The sequence below is a fragment of the Chinchilla lanigera genome, unplaced genomic scaffold (genome assembly GCF_000276665.1).
Source record: "Chinchilla lanigera isolate Chin_1 unplaced genomic scaffold, ChiLan1.0 scaffold00138, whole genome shotgun sequence".
In the NCBI taxonomy this organism is placed as follows: Eukaryota; Metazoa; Chordata; class Mammalia; order Rodentia; family Chinchillidae; genus Chinchilla; species Chinchilla lanigera.
Window position 1 is genome coordinate 1,960,382 of NW_004955539.1, and position 9,524 is coordinate 1,969,905.

Genomic DNA, 9,524 nt, shown 5'->3' on the forward strand with positions numbered 1-9,524 from the left:
CAGTTCACCTGACCATACATGTGAAGACATAGTGTAGTGGCTTTAATCACATTTTTTCATGGAGACTACACTGTGATATTTTCAGTGAGTGAGTGTCTGTTTTGCTGGGGGCAGAGGCAGGATGAGGGGGCGTAATCCCCATGAAGGAAGTGTCAACAGGTTAGTGGTTGTTTAGTTAGTGAAAAGTTAATGATTGGTAAGGGGGAGAGAAGATAATGTACAAGATCAGCTCAAGGACAAAGAAACTGCTGGCTAGCCAGAATAAAAGGCAAAAACAGAAAATAAAATGGGGAGGTGATTCCAGGGTGTAAGGAATTCCAGTGTGGCAGGGGAATTCCATGGATAAAATGGATGAGTCAGTAAGTTTTAGTAATTAGCCCAGCGTGGCATGTGTGGTGAGCAGTGGCTGTCTTTTGGAAACGAGAGGCGAAGAATAAAGTTTAACATAGGCAACAAGGGTAAGAGAATTTGAATCAGTGCATAAGGTAGTGTTTCTTTCGCTGGGATACATTAGGATGTTAAGAAAACTATTAGCACTCCATATCAAAACCTAGATTGTTATGTCAATGTTGTTTTGAGCCCCTTGCAGAAACATAAAACAAATCTAAATTGTGTATGGAATTTCAATGGACCATGTATTTGCAAAACAATCTTGAAAAAAAGAATGAAGTTGGAAACCTCTCATTTTCTAATTTCAAGACACTTTAAAATTTATAATAAAGCAGTATGGTACTGATATAAAGACAGAAATATAGAACAATGGAACAAACAGAAACCTAAGATATAAACCATCTTATATACAGTCAAATGATTTCCTACTACAGTCAAAATCAAACAATAGAGAAAAGACAGTCTTTAAAAACGACGCTGAGAAAGCACAATATCCATGTGCAAAAGAAAGAAGTTAGACTCTTAATTCATAACATAGAGAAAATAAGATGGATTAAACAGCTAAATACAAAACATAAACATACAATACTCCTGGAAGACAACATAAGGGAAAGTTTTCACGACAGTGGATTTAACAATATTTTTTTGGAAATTCAACAAAACATAGGCATAAAGAGCAAAAATACCCTAATGAGATTATGACAAACTTAAAAGTTCTGCACCTTACAGGAGAAAAGTCAATAAAATGAAAAATCTATTTACAAAATGGGAAAAATAATTGTAAATCATGCATCCGGTCAAGGACTATAGGAAAGAACATAAAAGAACTCCTACAACTCAACACAGGAACACAATTAAAAAATAGACAAAGAATCTGAATTGACATTTTCCCATAGATACAAAAGTGGACAACAAGCATGCTAGGCTATTCTTTATGTCACCAATCATTATAGAAATGTGAACAAAAGTGACAATGAGATCTGACTGCACACTCATTATGATGGAAAGCACAAAACAAACAACAACACAAAACAAATCACACAAAATGAATCTTGACCAAGATAAGGAGAAAATGGAACACTCATACATAACTGGTAGAAATACAAAATGTTATATTCAAGACAGAAGACAGTGAAAAGTTCAACCATGAAAAGGAAGCCTAATACCAGAATGACAATATTACCCAGCAATCTCACTCCTGGACACATATCTAAAAGAACTGAAGAAAGGATGGTACATGAAGAGATATTTAGGTATTATATTCCTTGTAGTAGTCGTCATCACAATAAGCAAGTGGCAAAGCAAACTGGACAATGAATCTAGAAAAGCACTTGATTTAGTACATTTGTCTTATGTGTTTTATATGCTTCTTGGCCTACTGGTTTGGTTCTTAATCAATATGTATGATAATTAACTTTATAAGGACTTATAAGATAAATAAATGAATCTGATGCTGGAAAAATAAAAGGGGGTGGAGGGAAGTGGACCAAAAAGAACTGATATTTGTTATGTACATGTGTCAATTTCCTACAATGAATGGGATCATTATATACCATAAACATGTGCTAGTAAAGATTGAAAATTAAAAAATTAGTGGATAAATAAAATGTGGTATACATGCAAAAGAGTGAAATCATGTTATCTGCTAAAATATAGACAAACTATAAAGACATTAGCTACAACTAAATAAGCCATTCACGGAAGGACATGATTCCACTTAGATAGTTAAGAGAGTCAAAATCATGCAAATAAATAATACAAAACTGATTCCCTTGGGCTTTGGTGGAGGGGAAAGTGGATGGTTTGTTCAGTGCATATTGAATTTCAGTATTGCAAGGTTAAGAAAACTTCTACAGACCTGCTATAGAACCATATGAATAAAAACTATTGAAATGTACATATAAAATAGGGAAAAGGACAAATTTTATATTATGCTATTTTAAGTCTAAACTGGTGGAAAAAACAACCCCCCCCCAAAAAAAATCCTTCTCTCCCTTTAAGAATTAGGCCTGGCATAGGTAACTTATGTGTATATTATATGGTCTGACACTTGCCAAAGGTCACAGAACCAGTTGACTACAAGCTGCAAAGCAAATCTTCTGACTGTTGACCTAAAGACATTTCCCCTAGGTTTTCCTACAACTTTATCTCCCACTACTATGGTGTCTGATACATAGGATCTATACAGTAAAAATTCTACAAGAAGTGCCTGCTTCACACGTTTCCGAATCACTTCCCGCTGTTGCCCTTTAAAGGAAAAAAACATGTGTCCCTCAGTTTCCTAGCAGTGCACCAGAGGAAGCAATTCTGCATAATTTGACCCTGCTTGGTAAAATGCTTATGACATAATAGCAATAAAATATTTCAAACTACAAAAGCATTCGAGGAAAAGATTTAAAAATAACTAAAGTGGACTGTTGTCATTAAATATCCTCATTTCATACAAGTTCCACTGGCTGTCTAGTGTTAACATGTAAGATTGCCTACTGTGGTGTGGCTTGCTCCAAAACATCTGCTTACTTCCCGTTTAGAAATAGATTCAAAGTAATATTTTGGAATTTTTGGTTTTCCACAAAGTATTTTCAAAATCTATTGTTACATTTTTTTTTCAGCCACCAGGTGGCATGTGCTTTGCTGCTAAAATACACAATGAAAACGTAGAGTAAAGATGTATCCTAAAGTGACAGGTTATGTTTAATTTTACTTATCTAACAGAAAGATAATGATGCTGGATTTTTTTCATGAATTCAACCAATGAAATGCTACATGCTAATAGATTGCATAATTATGAGCATGTCATTTAAGGTTAGAAGCTTCAGGGTAGACATTTATTCTAGCAGAGAGCTCATAAATAAAATTTATAATTGATTTGAAATAGCTAAACACAATTATTTAAATTTAACCTTCCTTAACTTAAAGCATTAACTTCATTAATTAGCTAGTCTTATGAACTAAAACAAAAATCTATTTTCTCAATTCTGTTATAATTTCTAATAAGGGTTATCTATGATAAATCCACTCACATATCAAACCACCCATATAGCAAACCAATAAAGGGAAAGATTGGCTTCATTTAAAGAAACCTCTAAAATATTAAGAGAAATTAGAAATTAATTATTCATTGAACAAAAAAGTTTTCTATTAATGAATTCACAGCACAGTTGCATAAAGAGTGAATTTCCTTATATATTTAAATTTTCACATGACTTAGGACCACAAAAGCAAAGTCTGACTATGTGCTTATGAAGTTGTAAAAGTCCATTGGGACTGAAGGAGTCTTTCAGAAAGGGAAAGGTTATATTAACCACTTCCTTTCTTTTTTTTGGTACCAGCAATCGAATTCAGGACCTTGCACTTGCCAGGCAGGAGTTTATCTCACTGAGCTATATCCTCAGTCCCCCATTTCCTTTCTGTAATTCACTTTTCTTTCCACTTCTAACCTCAAGTTAAAGTAGTTCAGCTTGTTTGTGTTTACCAGTCAAGAAAATCATATGACAAGGCAAAAAACAGAGAAAAGGGAGTTTTCTTAGCATGAGTTACCAAAAATTATATTTATTAGGTAATGGTTATTACTATTTTTAAACATGTATTCTGTTAAACCCCAAACAGTATACCTTTGTTAAAAATTGTGTATGTTTATTGTACAGAATACTTCAGTAGAAATGCACTAGTATTTAGATTGTAAAATGGTTTAGTTGATCTAATTAACATACGCATTAACCTCACATATTGCTTTGTGTGCGTGTATTTGTGTGTACTGAGAATTACATATGAGGAGCGATCAAAATATACAGTGCATGTTTAAATTTTAAAAAATTACAATTACAGACACATTATGATTAATCACCTTGAAAATACTCCACCTTGCTTCATATGCACTTATCCCATTATTCTTGCTATTTGCTGAAGCAATTTGGGAAGTCTTTCAGGAATGCCTTTACAAGCTGTGAACAAAACATGCAATGAATTCTGATGTTGGGTGACATCCAATGGAAAGGTAGACTCATAAAAATACAGCATATCTTCATCCACCTTATTCAACTGATATGGCACCATGCAACCTCTGGCTCTTCTCCAAAGTCAAAACAGATCATTAAAGGTAAATGTTCTGAATCCTGTCAGGACATTGTGGCAGTCAAGACCCATGACATCTAAAGTTAGGACAACTGAAGATACTCGTGAAGGAGGACTTGCAGAACTGCTGCAGAAAATGCTGAGAATGATGGAATATGTGTGCTTGAAAAGAGGGGCATATTTAGAAGGGAGTTACTTGCAGTGTACCTTTTACTACAACAAATTTAAAAAAAAATAAATATTCACTGTAGTTTTTGATCATACCTCATATACTTCCATACTAGTTTCCTTGTTTATTAGTATATGTTTGCAGTAGATAATAATTACCTACACTTGGAGAACTGCTAATGTACATATTGCATCTTAGACATTTTTTCTTCCCTTTCACCTTCCTGCTGTCTCACACTCACCCTAGGTTCACTTCCCCCCAATTTTCAAGAACAAAATATGCTGCTACTCACTGTATTCATCACATGGTATAATAGATCACTTGAACTTATTCCTCTTGTCTCACTGAAATCTTTTTTCCTTTGATCAACCCCTTCCTAGCTCCCATCAACACTGCAGCCCTCAATAACCACCATTCTAGTCTTTGTTTCTATGAGTTTGACTTTCGAGATTCCATATGTAAATAAGACTATCTGATATTTGTCTTTTGCTGCCCTTCCTATTTTTTTTTAAAATAATGTTCACCTCTGTTCATCCACACTGTAGTACATGACAGCATTGCTGTCTTTTTACTTTTTAATTTTAAAGAGTAAAAGAAGGATAACATAGTAATAGGGGGGCTTACCAAATTACAGACAAAGTGGTAGGAAATTATCAGTGGTGATTGTTTTACATATTGTTATCTACAAGATAGTTTCTCAGAAAACAAATAGACAAATAATAGTGAGTTACAAACAAAAGAGGTAGGAGATTATCAATAGTTGTTGTACTATACTTTGGTATCTTCAAAGTGGCTTCTAAAGAAAATAAATAGAGCTATACATGAGTGACCTATTGAATAATCATTAACTATTCTCAATGATTGTTGTAGGAAACACATAATAATAAACATGCATCCATTTACAAAATACGATAGGAACAATACAAACATTACAGAGTTATGGATAGATTAGTAGGAAAATATCAATGGCTGCTGTAATACATGGTGGTATCTTCAAAGTGGTTTCTCAGGAAGACAGAGATAAGCAAGAAGGATCTATCAAGTAGTTAGAGCCTAAGGGTTGTCAAAAATAGCATATTACCTCCTCAGCAGTGACTCCTGTCACTGAGGTGTGATGGCTGGAAGGAAGGCCAGGATTGAAAAGAAGGACTGAGAGACTTGCACCTGCATTTAGCAACAGGCTGTTTTCTTGTTGCTCCATAGTCATGATTACCCGGGGCTCCTCCATGGAGCTGACAGTCTGGCCAGAGGGAGAAGGCAGACCATGCCCCAAGCCCTCTCATTCCTGTTGGACTAACTGGTAGCATGGGTCTGAGCTCTGGGGCCTCCACCTCAGAGGGCAGACGGATCTCCAGTGGTCTCCTTTGCATCCAGGGCATGGCCCATGGGGCTTCTTAGGGCAGTTCCTCTTGAGGTGGCCTGGCTTTTAACAGTGGTAGCAGATGAATGCAGTTGTCGAGTTCTTCTTGGGGCCCCAAGAATCAGACTTGGGGTCTGTTTCTCTTAGTGCTACAGCAAAAGCAGCTGCTTTTTCTCATTCTCTTTGTTTTCTCTCCTTGGCCTCCTCCTCGTCATGGCTATAGAATACTGAGGAGGCAATTCTTATTAACATCTCAACTGAGTCATCTGGGGCAAAAGCCATTCTTTGTAGCTTTTTCTCTCCAGCCTCCCATCACATTGGGACCCCACAACCAGTTAGTGTCCTCTCCCCAACCATCAGAACAGGCAGCAGGAATCTTGCTGCAGACCTCTCCGGAGCTGCACCACAGCCTGTACTGTCAGGGGAAGAATGGCTTCCAGAGGGTCTCCCCAGATATTGTGCAAGGTCCTCCTGGTTTACAGCTTCCGAATGGCTCTCATGACCGCAGTCCACAGGATCTCTGACTCCTCGGGCTTAGTCTGAATTCTCATGTTCTCCGACTCCTTGTTCAGCAGCTGCTCCTCTGCTGACTCTGGACCTTTCTGGTTCTCAATGGCAGGAGCAAGAATGACCCATTGTGTGGCATGTATTCCCAGGGGTTTCTCCATGTTTGAATGATTCATACATGGCCATGGGTGGGCCTCTGCAGCAGGTGCATGGTGGGCCAATTGTGTCATTGTTTCTCTGTGTCACAGTAGTTCTCAATTGAGCAGTGGCGGCCGGCCTGAGGGCCTGCGTGCGACAGTGCACGCCGCTGCATGAGCATTGCCGTCTTTTTAAGGGCTGGTCTTCCATGGGTTCTATACCACGCTTCCTTTATAAATTCATATATTGTTGTTCAGTTCAATTGTTTCCATATTTTGCATATTGTGAATGGTACTGCAGTGAAGATAGGAGTGCAAGTGGCTCTAACATAGTGATCCCAATTCTATCACTGTGTAAGTCTCCAGTTGTTGGAATATTGGATTATGTAGTAGATATGTTTTTAAGTTTTGAGGAGCATACATACTATTGTCAATATGGACTACATCGTTTTATGTCCTCACCAACAGTGTGCAAGAGCCCCCTTTTCCCACGTCCTCACCAGCGCTTCTCTCTGTGATGTGTTTGATAATATCCACTGTAACAAGTGTGATGTGATGTCTCATCATGGCTTTTGCATTTATTCCTTGCTGATTGGTGAAGTCCAACATTTTTAAATATAGCTATTGGAACTTATATGTTTTATTTGATGAATAGCTATTTAGGTCTTTTGCCTATTTTCAATTAGGTTATCTGTTTTCTTATTACCAAATTTGGATATTAATTCCTTACCATTTAAGTGATTTGCAGATATATTTTCCCAATCTGTAGGTTGTCTCTTCACCCTTTTCTTTGCTTTCTAGAAGTGGTTCTTTTTGTTAATATATTATTAAGTATGATTTGTTCTCATTTAAATATGATTTGTGCTTTTGGATTCATATTCACAATATCATTGTTTAGAGTTAAAGTCAGTGTTAGGGAGCTTGGTGTCAATGTTAACTTCCAAGGATTTCATAGTTTAAGGTCCTATATTTAAGTTTTTAATTAATTATGTGTTAATTTTTGTATAATGTGAGCTTATACAGTTATACAATTTTCAACACTATTTAATAAAGAAATAGGTAGACAGAATGATAAATATAGATAGAAGATAGATAGAAAGATATGTAGATGATTTATTAATGGAACTGTCTCACATGATTATGGAGAATTTACAGGAAAGGCCATCTGCATAGTGGAGATCCTGAGGAGGTGGTAGTGTGTCTCATTCCAATTTGAAAGCTTCAGAAATTGGGAAGCTAATGGTGTAACTCTCAGTCCAAAGCTGAAGTCCTGAGAACTGAGGAGTAGGAAGTAACCAGTGATGTGGTCCTGATGTCCCAAGACTGCACAGACAGCAGTTCTAATGTCCCAGGAGAAGAGGAGGAAAGTCCTAGCTCCAGAAGTGAGACAGTGAAAATCATTTACTCTTGTTAATTTTTCCTATTCTTGCCTCCAGATTCTCCCTTCCTACTCTACTGACTCACATACCAGTCTCTCTTGGAAATACCTCTACAGACACACCCAGAAGTAATGCATTACCAGTTCTTTAGGTATCCCTTGGTCCAGTGAAATCAACACCTAGAATTATTTATGACAAGGTATTCATATAGGTACAGATGCCATCAAGAGTGAGTTATGCCTTCTACCCTGGTACACCTTCATTTGATTTCAGTGCTGCCTTCAAACTTAGATGAAACTCTTTCTCAAGGAGGACACACAACAACTGAAATTATGTTTTCATGAAAATTTGTGTGGATGCATAATTGAGCATGTAGAACACATTGTCCTAGCTTCAGAAATGTAATGCTGTTAGTATTTTCTAATCTTAGCTCCCAGGGCTAATTTTCCTTTTGCTCTTATGTAGTGTTTAGTAAGGTTATTTGTGCATTATTAGCCTTTGTCAACTGTACAGTAGGGCACTGAAACAAAAATTTTTGTTTCTCCAGGTGGACAGTAGTTCTATAAAAGTGGTCTCTGTACTTACAAGCGCAACCTTGTCATTGATGACACTGATAAAATATTTCCAAGGGAAAATGAATCTCAGATTAGATGTCTTCCTACTTGTTGGGACTCTGTTTCATTTCCCTTTCATTATGCGTATGGCTATAACATTAAACATGGCTCTATTTAAAGAGTTATCAAAGAAAAACAATGTGTCTCTCTGGCATAAAATAGACATTGTCAATCAATGTGTGCAGAACTTATTGCAATGGAATCTGAGAAGGGTCTGGACAGAGAGCAGTACAATATGTTACCAAAGCATATGCGGAAACAGGAGAGCTATGCAACATAGCCAGATAGAAATGTTTGTCATAGATAGACTTTTATTGTCTTTGTGTATATGTATGCTTACGCCCAAGAGTAATTCTTGTGTTTTTTGCTCTTTGGTACCAGATTTTTGCCTATCACTAGTAGGATTGTTTCAAACAAGTTGTCTAGGAGCTATAGTGTTTGGAGGCTTTCCTTACCTTGAGGTGTATATTAATTTTTTTAATCATGCAAAGAAATACGTGAAACAGGCTAATGATGAAGGAAAGGGATGTAATGTATTAGCTTCTGGCTTTGCAGATTCAAGGAAATGTCACCTGCATTACCTCAGTTCTTGTGAAGGCCTCTCAAAAGGATCATACCATGCTGAGTGGAAAGGGTGGAAGCAAGTGATCAAGGTTTTGTTACAGGAAGGGAGAGAGACTGATTAGGGAAAGTTCTTCCTTTGTGGGAGATAACTAGGGTTCTGAGGGAACTACTTTCATCCCTTAATGTGCACTCTCAGTTGACCTAACGATCATTCGCTATGTCTTACTTTTTAAAGATTGACCCCATTGCCAATAGTACTACACTGGAAACCAAGCCAACACATGAAACTGTCAGTGCCACTCAAGCCATACCCAAACCATAAAGAAGAAA